The sequence below is a fragment of the Festucalex cinctus genome, chromosome 1 (genome assembly GCF_051991245.1).
Source record: "Festucalex cinctus isolate MCC-2025b chromosome 1, RoL_Fcin_1.0, whole genome shotgun sequence".
In the NCBI taxonomy this organism is placed as follows: Eukaryota; Metazoa; Chordata; class Actinopteri; order Syngnathiformes; family Syngnathidae; genus Festucalex; species Festucalex cinctus.
In genome coordinates, this window is record NC_135411.1 from 22,728,431 (window position 1) to 22,745,956 (window position 17,526).

The 17,526-nt window shown below is 40.6% G+C and overlaps 2 long non-coding RNA genes across 3 annotated transcripts in view; one reads left to right on the plus strand and one right to left on the minus strand.

Moving 5' to 3' along the window:
- Positions 1-614: 614 nt before the first annotated feature.
- LOC144020451 (uncharacterized) lies at positions 615-2,212 on the minus strand. The gene is made up of 3 exons (XR_013283887.1): positions 2,135-2,212; positions 1,811-2,016; positions 615-1,745 (listed from the first exon to the last, which is right to left on the minus strand). It is a non-coding gene; the product is annotated as an uncharacterized LOC144020451 (long non-coding RNA).
- A 7,824-nt stretch (positions 2,213-10,036) lies between these two features.
- The window catches only part of LOC144020448 (uncharacterized), a 60,809-nt gene continuing 53,319 nt past the window's right edge, over positions 10,037-17,526 (plus strand). For both annotated transcript variants that reach the window (XR_013283884.1, XR_013283885.1), the window contains exon 1: positions 10,037-10,148. This is a non-coding gene — a long non-coding RNA (uncharacterized LOC144020448). The remainder of the gene's footprint in view (positions 10,149-17,526) is intronic.

Below are 17,526 nucleotides of genomic sequence, written 5' to 3' on the forward strand. Positions count from 1 at the left end.
TGGCATGGGACTGGAAAATGATTTGATTAGTTTTCAGACGCGCGCCTTTGATCTGGAATTTGTTAGGAGGCTGCTGAGGGAGGTTGGGGATGGGAAGCGAGGGAAGTTTCTGTAAGCATTTAGAAAATAAACGCAAGGTGTTGCCAAAGTTAAAGCATGAACTCACTGATTAATCGCAAAAAATTACAGCATTAATCATGTATTAACGCAGATATATAAATAAATAAACTACCGGCATTTAAAACTTGTTTTGACTGCAAGTAAATTAGGATACAGATTACGGGATAATAGAACATAATAGAACATATTGAACACGGCAAGTTTGACATGTAGACAGTTATGATTTGGATTTTGTCACCTGTATTTGGTTTGGTTCGGGTTTTGCTGCTTTTGTTGGGGTTCTAGTTTTGATTTTGTCATGTTTCTGTTTCTGCTTTACCGTTTGTCTCCCCTGGTCTCGTTATTGTTAATGTTGTCCACCTGCGTGTGTCTTCTCTTCCCAGTGTTTCTACCAATCAGCTTCCCCTGCCACTTGTGTCTTGCCCAGCTGTGCCTAGTCATTGTCAATTAGTGTGTGTATTTAGTCAGCTGTTTTCCGTTCAGTTCTTGTTGGTTCATTGTTGTTATTTTCCTCCCTGAGTTACTGCTGTTCTCCTGTCCTGTGCTCTGACCTAGTTTCCCTTGTTCGTCTGCCCGGAGTTTATTTGTGTTTTGATCAGTTGCTCATTTGCTTCCTGCTTTTGTTTTAATAAAATCCCTTTGGAAACAGACCGTGAATGGTAAAACACAATTTACTTGAGTATAAAACTAGAGAGCTTTCTTCATTCATAAGTATTCGACATAACACGTAACGCAATATTCGTGACAGTATGCCGCTATCTCCCGGCATGAAATTATACGGTGAACTACTGAACTGTATGGAATGCTTATGAAATAAGATAAAAACAATAAATGAAGCAAAATTATAAAAATGTAAGTTTGGTCAAAAATGAGTTTTAAAACTAAAATAAAAAACAATTTACCACTATCCACCATTTTGGTTGTTTACTTTTGCCTTGAACGCTTTCAGGTCAGAAATGCGAAAAACCAACTTGGATATATTCAATTACTGTACTTGTTTTTGGTTTTGGCCATTCTTTTATATTAGTCATTACCCACAACACCAGTTCTTGTTTAATAGTGATTGGAAATTACACTAGCATGGCAACACATACAGTAGAAGCTGAAATCACAAGTGGTTTGTTGACGACAGATCATGCATTCCATTAGTCAGTCTACACATCAATCATTCCCGACGACGAGTCTACGACCTGAAATGTTGAATTGGCAAGTCAGTTCTTTCCTGCAACGTCACATATTATTCAATTGTGTCATTTAGCCACGTATTAATCTTTACCAGAAACACTGCCCTTGCTAAACCCAATTTTAGTTATCCTTCCTAACATGCTCAAGTTGCTAATGTTAAAAGTTCCCCACCATCCCCAAGACAGCAAGTAAATATGCCTCACTGTGACCTCCTTTCTGTGGTTCAACAGATGACCAGCATGAGCATCATCGGCGTGCCAGGGCCAACATCTCGAGGCGGCTTTCAATGTCAAAGCCGACTCATGCCCACTCGAGGGACACGAGGGACATCTGGCCGGCTCTGAAGGGCGACCCAGTGAGCAGCATCACGTCCTCGAGGGCTTTCAAGTTGGTCGTCGAGAAACCGAGACCTCGGATGACTCCACGGGCCTCGTCATTATCTGTAAAAAGGGGAGTGAGTGTTTTGTCCCCCTTTAATCTCATAGTCGTGGCCTGCTGTACACACCTCCTTCGGGTCTGTCTGATGCATTGAGTTGTCTCCGCAACCGCTGGGCGACCTTGACATCCAGAGACGGCGGCGGTGAGTCAGAGTCTGAGTCCCTCTGGGGCGTCCGTTGGTCCAGATAGGAGGCCCATCAGTCAAAGCAGCCATTGATCGGCGTGTCGGACTGCTTGATTTCCTCGTGTAATAATCGGCTCGATTTAGACACGCTGCCCGAATGCGTAAACGGAGAGTGGGAAACAAATGAATTATGAAGGACAGATGACATCCTTGGCATCCGATGCAAAATTCATGAGCGATCCCATTAAGTCCGGAACCCTTAAGTACCTTAAACAGTTGTGTGTTCTCGCAGAAATGTCGTCAGGATCATCTGATTAATCCATTCAGGATTGGAAAAGGATGTCGTCCTCCTGCGAAAGAAGACAATCTCATGCGAGTGTTGCAAATGCCAAGCAATTGTTCGGGAGCCATTCAAAGGCGGCGCTGGATTAGCCTGTTTCGGTCAGTGTGCTACCGGGACAGTGAGAGGCAGGCAGACATGTGTTTGCCATTGATAATGACTGTGGGAATCACAATGGAGGAAATAAAAGCGTGCAAGCCATATCAGGCCCAAGCACGGTGGCGGTCAGTCCGCAAACAAAGAGTGTGTGGGGCTAAGCTGCTGGGTGTCTTCATATGCTAATAATGATAGGGAGGAATAGCAGCAGCGTTTGCCTATCTGGAACTACCATGGACTTGTGTGTAGCGATATTACAGGATGTAGAATGCCTTTCCTCAATGACAATCCGAAAAAGAGCAACTTTACATAACACCATTGATTTTAAAACACAACTTTGTGTCTTCCAGCTTTGCTAATGTTGCGAACTGACTAACATAAAATGCTAAGTTAGCTACTTATGTATTTGGAGTTTGTTACTATTCCCACCAGGAATAGGGTTAGTGTCGCCTTGTTGGTCGGACATTTCGCTGCTTCAGAGGATCATAGTCCAGCGGTGGCAGCAGACGGGAGAGTCGAAAGTTCACTGTAAAATGGCTGACTGGAAGAAAAGTTGCCAAAAACCTGCGATTAGTGATTAGTTGACTTTGAGCTTTAAACATTGATTCATTAACTAGTAGACTAATCCGCTCAACCCCTAAAGGCATCGATACACCGATCCGATGTCCGCCAAATGTGACCGACGCCTCCCCACTGTGGTGGAAAAATGACGCAAGTATCCACCGCGAAGGCCACCGACACCAACTATTAAGTACTTCCTACGCGTGTGTGAGAACTAGCCTAATCCCCCTCCTTACCATTGGTGGCAGTAGTCATTATTTCTCCTTGTTAGAGAAAGGCAACCGGAAAACTCTTTAGGGGGCGGGATATAAAAACCTATCATATAATGATGAATTCCTCATCATTTCTTTACGTCCAAATGCGAAGGGTTATAATGGGCAAATCGAGCGATATTGTCACACTGATATATGTGAAATTGCAGGTATTGTAAGGATTACTGTTTATCTGCATTTGCCATGTTCTCTTCTTGCCCCATGCGCTGATTCGCTATAGCTAACAGCCAATCAGAGTGATCAAATGTCACGACAGCCTGACAGCGATTTGACATCTGCCAAAAACATCCCCAAGACGCTATCCAATGGGATCCGATGTTACGACGGTGATTTATACATTAATCGGACGCCACATACTCACGCCCAGATGCTTTCCAACTTTCGATTTTTCACATTTTCAAGACAACTAACAGTGGTAAAGTATAACTGGCCACCGTAGCATATCATACCCTTAATGACAGCAGCTCCCACCAACACACGTTCCTTTCCTGATTGGATCGTTAGCTAACAAGTAGATCACAAGATACCCATTAAGAAGGGGCGCTTGTTGTGGATGTGCTTGTTGCAGTACAGCTACGGCCGGACTATGCTACAAGCAAATGCAAATATCTATCCATCCATTTTCGTAACTGCTTATTCCTCACAAGGGTCGCGACTGGCGGGGGTGCTATAGCCTATCCCAGCTGGCTTCAGGCATTAGGGGAGGTACACCCTGAATTGGTTGCCAGCCAATCGCAGGCAAATGCAAATATTTGACCAAAAATGAGATCGATGCACAATCAGTGAAACATGGAGAAACATGTTTATTGGAGCATGTGTATAATCTCCTGTCGCTCATTAAAGAGGAAAACATGGGCTCCCAATAATTACACCTCCATTTAGTATAATGGTGAATTGTATTTTTTAATAATTTGTCTTTATTTGTTAGTCATTACATGAAACAGGTCTGTGGCACAAAAATGTTGGGGACCACTGTACTGCGATAGAAAAATATCACCCATGTCACTGATTAGCTTAATCAACTTCAACTTTCATCTCAATATAGTCTCCTACAAAAATCTTGAGACGTACAACCCCTATTATACGCACGCACGCACGCACGCGTGTTGGTGTAATTTTGTCTCTCGGGCTTTCAGGAAGCCACTGATTAATCACAGGTGAGCCAAACATCCACGCTCGACCTTCCAGGTCGTCACATCGATGAATCAATGCTGTGAGAATAGAATCAACCCGTTGAAATGAGAAGCAGCTCAGCCTTAATCACGGGGAAACAAAAAGGAATCATTACTGTCATTCGGATGCTGCTGTCCCTGGTGACAGCATCTTAGTCCCGCAACTGCGCCCCCACCAACCTTTCCATAAAGCTTTACACTCAACATAGAGCAGTCATTCAATTATGAAATCAAATTCTATAAATAAGCTTGCCTTGTGTTGCTAAGTGAGTTGTTTTCAGTCTGATTGTTGGTACAAACTGCACGTGACAAACCTTTCTTTTGCTGGAGCGAAGTGGTGAAATCAATTTTAAAATTCCAATTGGACATTTTTGTTGAACACTTGATGCTACGTTAGCATCCACGCTAATCTCAATACAGTCCATTCAAATGGCTTGGTGGCTATTTTTCGACAAAAGATGTTAGGCCTCGTTGAAATTGATGCGCTGTATTCTTATAAATGTATTAAAGTGTAGCGGAGACAAAGTCCATGGGGAGCTCATTAAACGCTAATGCTGACCGATTACATTCTTGTTCGGAAGTAGTGCATAAAAGGGAGTGACAATGAAGTAAAACACTAATACGCAGGCAGAGAATTTGAATGGGAGCTCGTTTGTTTCACGTCAGCCTCCAAATAGGAGACGGACGCCCTAATCAACATCATTGTACTTTGGAGAGTCTTTTCACATTATGGCTCCCCGCAATGTATTTAAATGTTTAAGTGTGAGCACCCAAAGAGCAGTAATACCACCTTCAGATGGGAACAGACTGATACTAAGGCATTCCTAGTCGGTGACTTTGAATTGTGATTGATTAGGATTCGTCTCCTCCGTACTCCCGCTCGTCTTTCGTGTGTCTGAGTTCACGTTCCTGTTGCTGCTCAAGCGCAAGCACTAGCGTAAGCTAGTGAGCGTGACTGGCATGGGGCAATCTTTTCCGTTCTCTTGTGGGGCATTTCTGAGTCTGCCTGACAACAGGTGACCAAGAAAAATGTGCCTTTTATTTTTATCATCTGTGTGTTCCCTAGAACTGCTGTGTGCAATACTGTAGTCTGAATTTTTCATGTTGCACATGACAGATGGTTCAAGAAATAAAAAAAGTCTTTATCTGCTTAATCGTGAGTGTAGTTGGGATTTGTCTTATCCAATAACTGGAACCATGAGAGAGCCTTTGGGGTAGTACAAATGTTTTAATTAACACAACTGTAAATATGCCGGGTCTGATAACATGGCTAAATAAACAAGCGGCAGTGCTAATGCTGATTAGTGTGTTTCTGTGCAAGATCATGTCCTAGCTGCTGCTCACCTCTATTGTCTGGTTTGAAAATATTTTCCATTCCCTTGCTGACAATTTTTCCAAGACATTACCAGCCTTTATCTTTTCATATGTAACAATTAGAGTCATCCTTTTAAATGGGAATAAACTGATACTAAGCAATTAGTGAGATGACTAGAGGAGCTTCGGGAAGGAACAGTTGGTAGGATTTTTAATTTATTTATTTCTGTTAAATCAAGGGGCCATGTTAGAAGTTTATTTTTTTATTTTTTGGGGTCCATTTTCTTAGTGTGTTTCTGCCTGCATTCATGTTCATCCTTGTGCTGCTCAAGTGCCTTAAAGCCCCTACTGAGCGGGACTGGCACGTATCTTTTTCTATGCCTTATAGCTCTTACCTATATGTGACCGGGATAAGCGTCAGCGTGATTCCAGGGGTATATGTACATTGCAGAGGGTACGTGAAAACATTTAGTAATATATTACCAAGATGAATAATGTGGCACAGCCGAGCCAAAGTCACAACAGCCTCGTGTCATTTCAAGCCTCAAGCTTGCAGGATTGCTTGAGCCGCCTCTTTGAAGTTAATTGCCACTAATTAACTTTTTTTTTTCTTCTTCTTCTTCTTGGTGTGCGGAGAACGGGAAGGGACATGAAGGAGGAGGATAGGTCTGTTCTAAAAATAGCTCACAAGTGATGAAACACTAATTCACTAAAAATTAAAACAGAAGCGGAATGTTAGCATTTATTTATTTATATCAACTTAAGGTGCAAGTTTGTTTTGTACCAAATATTCTATCATTTGTTTAAATAGCGGGTCACAAAAATTGATGAATGAATGAAACAGATTGGGTTGAATGGGGGGGATGCTGTTTTTATTTATCCATTTTTATAAAGGTGATTTTAGAGCGCTAATATATTATTAAGTGCTTTGTTCTTAATATTTAAAGTTTAATAATCAGTTGTGTTGAGTTCTACTTTTGGAGATTCATCAACACGCATGAGTGAGTAGGTACATATGGTATGAGAAAAAGTTTTGGGAGTAAGGCGAGTGGTTAGCACGTCCGCCTCCCAGTTCTGAGGACTCCGGTTCGAGTCCAGGCTCCGGCCTTCCTGGGTGGAGTTTGCATGTTCTCCCCGTGCCCGCGTGGGTCTTCTCCGGGTACTCCGGTCTCCTCCCACATTCCAAAGACATGCATGGCAGGTTAATTGGGCGCTCCGAATTGTCCCTAGGTGTGCTTGTGAGTGTGGATGGTTGCTCGTCTCTGTGTGCCCTGCGATTGGTTGGCAACCAGTCCAGGGTGTCCCCCGCCTACTGCCCAGAGCCAGCTGAGATAGGCGCCAGCACCCCCCGCGACCCTTGTGAGGAATAAGCGGTCAAGAAAATGGATGGATGGATGGAGTACACAAACCACGAAAGGTTGGGAACTGATTCTACATTGCTGCTCGCTACTGTAATTTCTGTTTTTAGATCATTTATCATGTTGACTTCTTGTTTGTGGAAAAATAATCTGAGCAAATTTGTTCTTGATTTAGACAATCACCATCCATAATATTCTGTCTTTAAGGACCATTTGTCTAAGAGGAAATCAATCTTTATCTGCTAAAATATGACAAATAATTTGTCGTTATTTTTAGTGATATTCTGTTGGTGTTTGAGCGCTGTCAATGACAATCTTTTCCAATGCCTCAAGGTGAAGTTATGATTCAGCCTAGCAACAAGTGGCCAAGTGACCAAAAAAACAAACAAACAAAAAACAGCGGAACCTGTTCTGATGGAAGCTGCTGCACCCAATGCATCGCAAAAATGTTCCTACGGCAGCTAGAGCGGAAAAAAAAAAAAACCTTATTGGGACCATCTGTTCTATTGAGGCTAAAAACAGCATTTTGGGTAAATTCTAACCCACAATCAATGCAAGCCAGAGCACACCAGAGTGTAATTAGGGTCAAGTTTTTCTGGTTTCTGATCAGCAGCGGGTGGGGAAACTCCCAGTGCGGCTCTCGGGCCTCCTTCAGGGAACGTTGCAATTACAAGGCAGCAAAAGTGGCGGGTCAGGGAGAGGACACGAGTTCCTGTCATCTCCGGAATATTATTCATCCTCTCATAACGGCTGAGACAAATTGCAGCCACAACCACACAATCCTTCTCTGTCATTGTAAGACGTGGGACGATGTTTAAGCGCTTTTGAACATCTTTGAGGAGCCGCTATAAGCTGCAATCTGTAGCTCCGGTGAAGTCAATCAATGCAAGGGATGCTGGGAGATCAATTATGCATTTATCGACTTGCCACTTCTGCGCTGCATGATAGTGGCATCTAATCTATAATACACATGCTTTATATGTTCTTGTATTTCCCTCCATACACAATGCACATATCCCAATGCAGTACATCTATATACAAGCACAACTTGTCCTTTTCATTGTATTATGGTAAAATAAATAATAATATGATAAAAATAAAATAAATTGAATATAAAGGCTAAAACTTTTTTCTTTCTTTTTTTTTTTTTTTTTTAAGTCATTGTTTTTGTTGTTTTGCTGGGACACTATTCAAAATTGTCTTCAGTATGACTTAAAGAAAGCAACAAGCAAAATATAAAACTCAAACTGGATGTATTATTACCATTGAATCCACTCAATTGCAGTATATGGCATTTATCAAATGTAATTAATGTAACTTTGACTCAAATAAAGTTAATAAGCGTAAGTAACTCTCTGACCCCATTGTTTTTGTGAGCACATACATACATACATATACATATATATATATATATATATATATATCATGTAATGCAGTTGAATAGTATGATTGTTAATAATAATAATAATAAATGTAATATCCAATTGATTTTATACATTTTTTGTTTTCATTAATCCTATTAACTTTTTCTGACACAATTTTTTCAAAATGCAGTTTCGAATATATATTAGTGTTATGATTATTGTTAATGTTGTATTAAACTATGTATTATTTATGAATATACATTTAGATCATTGTGCTCGTATAAAATATTTTGTCTTTTATGTACGTAATCATAATTGATTAATTCAAATTACAAATATTTTATGTAATTTTATTTTATTTAAATTCTGCTTATTGACTTCATTTTCTGACATCATTGTTTTCCAGTCATGCAAACCTAATTCATTTGTATTACCATTATACTTCATTAAAAATATTTTCATATTTAATGCTTTTTAACGAATATATTAAATGCAATTGATTTTTAAAATTCCATTCATTCATTCATTCATTCATTCACTTTAACGTATTTTCTGATTGGCTGATAGAAGTCACTCTGTTCTACCAACAGAGACGTGAGACAGAGCGCCAATCAGTAAGATGTTTACATTGATCCAACAGCAGCCAAATCTATCTGTGTACCTCGTCGTCCATTCGGTACTCGGACAGTCAACGATGCTTGAGGTTGTCCCAATCGCCGTTGTTGCCCCCTAACCCCTTGTTTCCATCAAGGTACAATCATTGATTGATGGATTGATCAAGAGATGTGGCCCCAATACTTTTGTCCACGAGTGTGATTGGTGTCGCTGCTGCTGCATTCCCAGCACAAATGAAGCTCTCCGAGGCAATATAGAAGTGATACAACGCATCGATTTTTTTTTTTTTTTTTCCCTGGAAAAGACGAGCTTGTCGCTTTGGCCATCCAGCAGAAGACCTTTTGTGCTCCTTTCTACATGCGGACAAAGACGAAGCCACAAAGCGCTCGTTCACTTTCATTCCTTCTCAATAATGTCGTCACCTGTGAAAATGCGAAGCTTGCTTTGCACGAACGTTTTCCTCCGACGTGCCCCCGCTTAAAAGGAAATATTGTGTTTTTGTTCTGCGGTGCCTCTAAATGATTAATAGACACCCAAAACAAACAAAGCCGAAATCTTGGGGATCATCCTAACATCGCCCAGAGCACTTGTCCGAACAAAAAAGTACACGCACTAAAAAGAGGACAGCGTTGTTGTTATTATCTGCGTCTGCCAGCAAGTTGGCAAAAGATTCCCACAGAGATAAGAAAGCTTTTTGTTTACCTTTCCACGCCGGACGCCGCCGGCCTTTTGATGATTGTTTTCATCATTAATCCACCTTGCTTTGCTCAAATGCCCACAAAACACACACACACAAAAAAGACAAGAAAGGAAATTCCACCTTTTATGACATTAAAGCATTTGTGTGTAATTGTCGGACAATTTCAGAAGTATTTGCATGGTACACTGGCTTGTAAAAATGGGAAAGACAACTTCCTGTAAATGACCCGCTATTACTTTTGGTATTGTATTTTTGTACTGCAGAATTGTTTTTTTCCGTTGTTATTGTAGTATAGGTGACGCTTTTATTTTGAAGCATACAGGAAATGGTGTCATAAATCGAGAGGAAATAACGTAATTAATCGACATAACGCCATTAGTAGCGTCGTTCCAAGGTCAAGGAAGACGCCAGAGAGACAGAGAGAAGGAAAACAACTAAAGTTAAGATTCACCGACTGGTTTATTAGCATCTGGTTGAGAAGGGAACGAGGTGCGTACTAGTCATGTTTACTATTTAATTAACATTGCTACATTTCACGTTGTTTGTGTGATTTGCTGCATTGTGAAACAATAACGTTTTTACCCACTAGAGTGTGCTAACGCACCACGCTATGGCTTAAGATTCTGTTTTGTTTACCGAGATTTGTATTTTGTATGATTTAATTTTTGTTATAAGGAAATGGCACAGAGAAAGGTTAAAATGTGTTTATGTAAATGTTAATTGTAGGCAAAAGGATATTGTAAAGGCTATAGAACAATAAGGCAATTCATTTATGGAACAGGGTTTAAATAAGGTAAAAATGTATACACAGAACATGCCGTTTGAGTTCTTAATGGTATTTTATTTTATTTTGTATTGTAGCTCTTACGGTGTGTTCACAATAAGGGAAGGTCAATAAAAGATTGTGAACCATCAGTTGCAGAGACCACCTTTATTTCAACCCAGGATGCTACACTTCCTTCCTTCCTTCCTAAAGGTGCATCATTACATTTGGCTCACCATTAATGTCCAACCTTTAAATAAAGTTTAAAAGGCCAGTACTGTACATCAGCTTGTGTCAAAACAAACAATACTGCCACAGTGAGGACAAAGCGGTCCATAGGACCAGCCATTTATGTCACCTCACCTTTATGTGAGCATTAGTATTTGAACACTTTCTTTCCAACATGAGTATGCTCGTCATACTCTGCACATTCTATAAATAAGCATGAGTGGGGAGCACACGGCTTGGGGAAGGAGAGTGGTAACTGTTGTCTGAAGGTGCAGTGCAACATGACGTCTCCTTGTGGGGGTGAACGTCTGCCGAGTATTTAGCGAGCCACGAGTCCCACCTGAGCGTCGCCGCTGCCTCGCAGATGCTGAAAAAGTGCAGGCAGGGGAAGGCAAGCAAGCAGATGTTTGCATATTAATGCGGGCCGCCTGATGCAGGCGCTCTTTATCTTGGCAGTGTTTTGATATGGATGCTTTAACACGCCGCCCCCGCGCAAAGCTTTCAATACAAAGCTGTTTTACTAGAGTTCTTCTCCATACAACTTTTATTTCTGTCTCTTTGTCGGGCTCGACGACAGCGCCACTTTGATAGCCTGTGTGAGTCAGCACGCCACGGGCTGTGTGTGTGTGTGCTCGTTCGTGTGTTTGTGCGTGTGTGTACGCACGTGTTTGTGTAGTTCAATATACAGTGGATATAAAAAGTCTAAACACCCCTGTTCAAATGCCAGCTTTTCCTGACAGAAAAAAAATGAGATGAAGATAAGAGAAAAATGTGAAACTTTTTCCACTCTTAATGTGACCGGCAACCTGAACAACTCAATTAAAATTTTCACGACATTCTGAGCCTTACATTGGCAGCATTCTGGTCTTTTAGTGTCTCTGAAAGCTAAAAAAGGAAGTTAGCAGGTTGGTTCTAGACGAGAGCATTCGCTATTTGGGCTCCACTACTCACCACGGAAATTAGAGTGGGTCCCTTTTGTAGTAATGTTTCACTCTGGACTTAAGACTTATTTCTACACTCTCACATTTGGTTAAACCACGCATGACATGCAACTAGCCTTTTGTCCTGCCTTGCATCTGAATTTTGGACTGTTTCAGTGCCGCTTCCCTTTCGCTTCACCCCCGTTTTTGTTTTGCGGTGTGCCGTGAGATTTTGCTCATGTCAAATATGTGCCTTGGCTCAATCAAGGTTGGGAAACACTCCAATACTTAACTCTATATACATTTCAGATGTTACAATTGGAAGGAAGGAAGGAATAAAGGAAGAAAGAAAGGAAATTATTAAGACTATTATTATTGGTAACATTGAAAGTATGTGACTTGCAGGTCAACAACAGGTACAGTATATGACATCATAGCAGGAGATCAATAACAAAAACTGTCAGAATTTATAAATTAATAAAACATGGTAAACGACATAAACATTTAATAGTCTTATCATTTATTTCTTTATTTATTTATTTACAATGCATAAATTGAAATTGATTATTGAAATTGGAAATAAAGTGGGGGCGGGGGGGGGGGTGTCATTTTTGGGGGGGAAAACTGATAAAAATCTCACAAAAGCAGCATTGTGCTTTTATTCATATAATTAAGCAGTTTATTATACATTTTAATAAATAATAAAAATACTGAGATTGAAACAAAAAAAGAGAAAATTTGTATCAGCAATGTAAGCAACAATTGCATACTTGCAAAACTTTTAAAACTCCTTTACATATCATATGAAAAAGATTTTTAAAATGTATTAAATACAATTTACAATATTATATAAAACATTTACATTTAAAATTAATCTTTTGTACGTCTGACTCCATACAAACTTTTGTCCTAAACTTGAATAAACTACAAATATATTATTTATTTATTTATTTATTTATTTTTCAATTTATAAACCTTTTTTTTTTTTTTTTTTTTTTTGTCACGTACCTCTTTATCAAATTGACTATTGGTTAAAAAATAAAGTTGGGAAAATGTTGAAATGCAAAAAAAAAAAAAAAAAAAAAGAAAGAAAAAAGACCACTGTTCAACATGTGTTAAATGAAATGCAACAGACCACGTCAGACCTCAGTGTGTTAATTTACTGCCGGACGGCTTAAACCTCACTGGCCGGCTCTTTTCACGCAATCAACTCGGCCTCTGATTGCGTGACAATACGAGATGCAATTTGCCCTGCAGTGTGATATATTTTTGTACAAATGTAGTGTTCATTTTGGCTGCAATCAACCGCCACTAAACGCAGTTGGGATCAAAATCAGCCACAATCAGAGTGCTCTGTGATCTCAAGAACTTGGCGTAAGTGTGGAAAATAAGCCGCCGTGGGCCAATAGATGGTGTTGAGTTCTTTTCCCCTGCTGTCAAAAAAAATATCCCAATTGCCTATTTTTTTTCCAAATAGTGGTGGGTGCAGAGTAAACTGTTGCGCCAAAATGCAAGTTGTGACCGCCTGCGTTTAGTGTTTTGTTTAAACGTGATGCCCTGTCGTCCACGTAGATCTCAGAGCCACAAATGTTTTGCACTTTTTACAAAAACAACCATGTAGGTGAGGATAAGATCAACTTTATTGTCCCTGTAGGGGGATTTGTCTTGAGCCCCTGCATGTAAAAGATAACATCCCCTAGTACCTGGTGTTACTGTTCTGTATTAATAGCCCTGGAAAAATGGGTGGCGTGGAGGGTTGGGGGGGGCAATTCGACCTGGCAATTTGTACAACTACAAAGGTGAGATACTGCATGTGTGTAAAGGCAAGTCTAGGACAGGGGTGTGAAATCTAACACTCACTTCTCCTACCTTGTGTTGCAAGCAAATGTGTTGTGTTGTGTTGTGTTTTGTTGTCTTGACAGCCAGAATTCTTCAGTGGACTGGCCAGGTGACATCTCAATAAGGGCTGGCCATAAATGTATGCACACGCACATAGATTTGGACACGTGTGCATTCGCATGCTCGTAACTGAGAAGTCATTGTTTATCAAACCATTCACAGTCCGGGTTTCAACCTGGTAATGTTTTCCTTTCTAAAAAAACAAATTAAACCAACAAAAAAACCTGTCAGTTCAATTCAGAGAAATGAAAAACAGGTGTAAAGACTGGGAAATATATAGTACTTAGGTGTATAGCTACACTCTTAAACAGTTTTTAAACAATTAGTTTTTTTGTTTTTTTGGGGGCGCCACGTAATGCACTTTGGGGTCTACCACTAGCTCAAGTACTTATATAGTGGGCGACAAAAAAAGAACTTTGTCAGCAATTACAACGTACAGTTCGGCTTACACCCAATAACTGACTGTGGAATGGATGCGGTGCGTTTTCTGTACGGCGGCCGTATGGACGCCGCAAGAATAGAACACATTCAAGTCTGCGTGTCAATTCAGACCAGCTGCAGTGCAGCTTTCATATCAGGAAGTTTGAATCCAGACTTTCGCCTTGTTTGGAGTCAGCATATTTTCTCCGCTTCCTCGCACCTTCCAAAACGTGCATGTTAGGGTAATCAGAGTCTCTAGATTGTCCGTTGGTCAGTGTGAATGGCTGTTTGTCTATATGTGCCCTGCAATTGGCTGACAGCCAGTTCAGGGTGTACCCGCCTCTCGCCTGAAGTCCGCTGGGATATGCTCCAGCTCTCTCGTGACCCTAGTCAGGATAAGCGGAACAGAAAATGAATGACTGGATGGAAGGATATTACTGCAGGTCAGTGCTTCTGATAGTGTTTAGGCCAGCAGAGACCACCGGTTGTTTAAAAAGTTTGGGAAAAGCTTTTTCATTTTGGCAAAGAAAGAGAAGGAGTTCTGGCCGCGAGCCTCACTGCTTCCTCTCGTCACGGCACTGAAGGACGGGGAAGCGTGAGAACAGTCACGGCGGCTGCTCGGCGAACATTGTATCTGTCTGCAGCGTGAAAAGAATGGAGCAATGAGAGAGGCTCTTTTACCCCGCGAGGGGGGTGGAGGTGGAGGGGGAGAAGGAGGGGGGAGTTAAAGTAAAAGAGTTCACCACTTCCCACTAAATTAGATTAAGTTGGGTATTGATTGGGTAATAAATGCCAGGAGGTCTCTGCTACAGTATACACCATCTACAACAGAAGCTTTCTCAGCACGGGGAAGTAATGGAAGCGGTAATGAAAGTACAGAGTCGCTATCTTCTTACACTACCTTAACAGATGGACGTGGAATCGCCACATGCCGAAATCTGTGAGAGACAAAAAGTCTCAGCGTGATCATAATAACAGTAAGAATTAAAGCTGTGAGCTGAGATGAACATGTCCCCCCTCTTTAATGGCCAATCTATCAAACTTTGATGCCATGCTTTGCACACATTAGATGGCGTAGGAGCTCAGAAAATGGATAGATGGATGGTCTCCAAATTATTATGTATTTCCTCCAAAAATATTTTATCTATGTTCATCTATCTATGCCAGGAATTCTATACCGACAGGCAAAACAATTCAGCGCCCTTCCACTAGATTCCCCTTGTCAAGTCAAACAATGTACAATGTACTAACTTGTGTTTAACTAAACAGGCCCCAAATTTGTGAGTAATTATGGTCTTAATTACATTTTTATTTTGTGGTGAGCCGTAATATTTATCGAATGTCAAATGTTTGCCTTGGATCAATAAAGGTAGGGAAAAGTGGTCTAGTTTCCCGTGGTCAACACTTTCAATCTCACGAACACACAGTTAATAGGCTAAGCTAATTTGCCGATCATGAGTTTGCCCTGGAATTGACCAAACCGTTCCACTTCCATTTTGGCTTTCAAACTTTTTCATTCATCCTGTTATGATAAACATGTTGATTGGGTAAGATGGTGTTGCAGTGTATTTTTATTTTTATTTTTTAAAGCTTTACAGTGGGTAATATAAACAGCAAGTTTTCAAGTGTCATGTTCAGGACTTCTTAAATTAAATGCAATTTGCCAAAATAGCAATTTTTTTCTGTCATGATGTGGCCTCCCAAGTGATACTTCATATGTCTGAAGAATCCTAATAATTAGGGATGTTCGATACCACTTTTTTTCAGACCGATACCGATACTCAGACCCTCAGTACTCACCGATACCGATACCAACTGCCGATACCAGTAGTACATTTTGACAACAACAACAAAAAAAAAATCACTAACAGATATTTTTAAACAAATATATTTCCTTTAATTTTGACAAAAAACAAACAAAAAACAGTACAGTCACTCTTCAATAGTCTCAATGCTCAAAATAAAACACAAAAATGCTCATTTAGTTTAAGATTCACAATTTTGAAGTATTTCCAAACCGGTGAAGTTTTGGTGAAAAACTGCTGCAAGCTAGCGCCAGTTACAGGCAAGGAGGACTCACTTTACGTCTTCCCTCTCTGCCGCTTGTACTCGTGTGCGTCACGAGTACTCGAGTATTTGAAAAAAGGCTAGTATCGGCCCGATACCGATACCTGGTATCGGTACTCGCCCATCCCTACTAATAATGGTACCTGGTGTGAAAGAACATAGCCCCTCTTTTCTGGCGAGTCCTCAAAACCTGACACCATATTTGCTCACTTTGACAAAAATGGCTCACCATTGAGCAAAATTTGCCTCAAAATGGCTGCTTCCAACCAAAATGGCCAGCTGACTGTTTAATGTTGTATATCGGTGCTTGAGACTTTTCATGCGTTCTATTATGATCCACACGTCGACCCAAGTGTGAAATTGGTTTGCCGGGATTCACCGCTTCTTCATGGCCAATCCTCAAAATGATCATTAAACTTTGATGGTCTTCAACTCCCAAAGACAACGTAGGCAAAAAGCGTTGCAATCTATAGTGTCACTCGTCTGTTTTGAAAACAGCTGCTTCTAATTTATCTAGTAGCAGAACCCTGGAATTCACCCTAAAATGTCTGCTTCTCACCAAAATGCCCGACTTCCTGTTTATTTTCATGAACTTTATTGGTCATTGAGACTCTTCCAATTCTATCCGATTTCAGTCAATCAGTAACACTGGTGATGGGGGGGAGGGGTAATTTTTTTTATTTGTATCTCCTGATTTTCCAAATCGTGCTGTGTACTTTGGCGGGAGTTGTGGCGCTTAAGTTGTTGCCATTGCTTTCAAAAATAAAAGATAAACAGGGTTTATAGATCAAAATGAGAGGCTGTTTGCAGCCTAATTCCCAAGAATGATTTCTCGTTTCCCGCCGTCTTGATTAAACACCCGCACTTAATCGATGGCTGTTTCTCACTCACATCCAAATTCAGTCATTGTCACCAGCTGTGTGCGGCGCGGCGGCGCGTCATGTGACATATCATGATGCATCACCAACAGCTGGCGCTCTAACCAGATTGCCTTTCAGCATCATTCTGAATAAAACGCCACGGAACGATTGCATCTCAGATACTCTGTAATTGTGTTGGAGCCAGGAGACGCTAATGTGTACGTCTGTTAAAATAAAGGCTTTAATGGTATGACTAAGTTATTGCTTTTAATGAATCACAATCACATCACATTCTGAAATAGTTGCTTACTTCGCAAGAGATTTTGAGCCCTGACATTGATGCTACCAATAATACATCTGGACGTCAACATTTTTAGCAGCAGAAAAATCCCGACCAAATGGCTACTACGTACTGTACGGCCAAAGTAAAGGAATATGGGGTCCATTTTAAAATTACACGTCCACTTGCATTACCAAAAATGTTTCCACGTCTGAGAAATAGCAACCTACAGAGGATTAGTAGCTTGAACTTCACAGATGCCCAATGGAGTGGCTGCAAATTAGAATGTAAAGTATATTCAAAGGACAAAGTACGGTGCATGTGGAATATTTTGAACTTCCACTTGAGTTACTAAGAATGGTTCCATAATTGGTACTTGTCAACTATCAGCAAAAGCCCAACCGAATGGCTTCAAACTAGAGATTATATT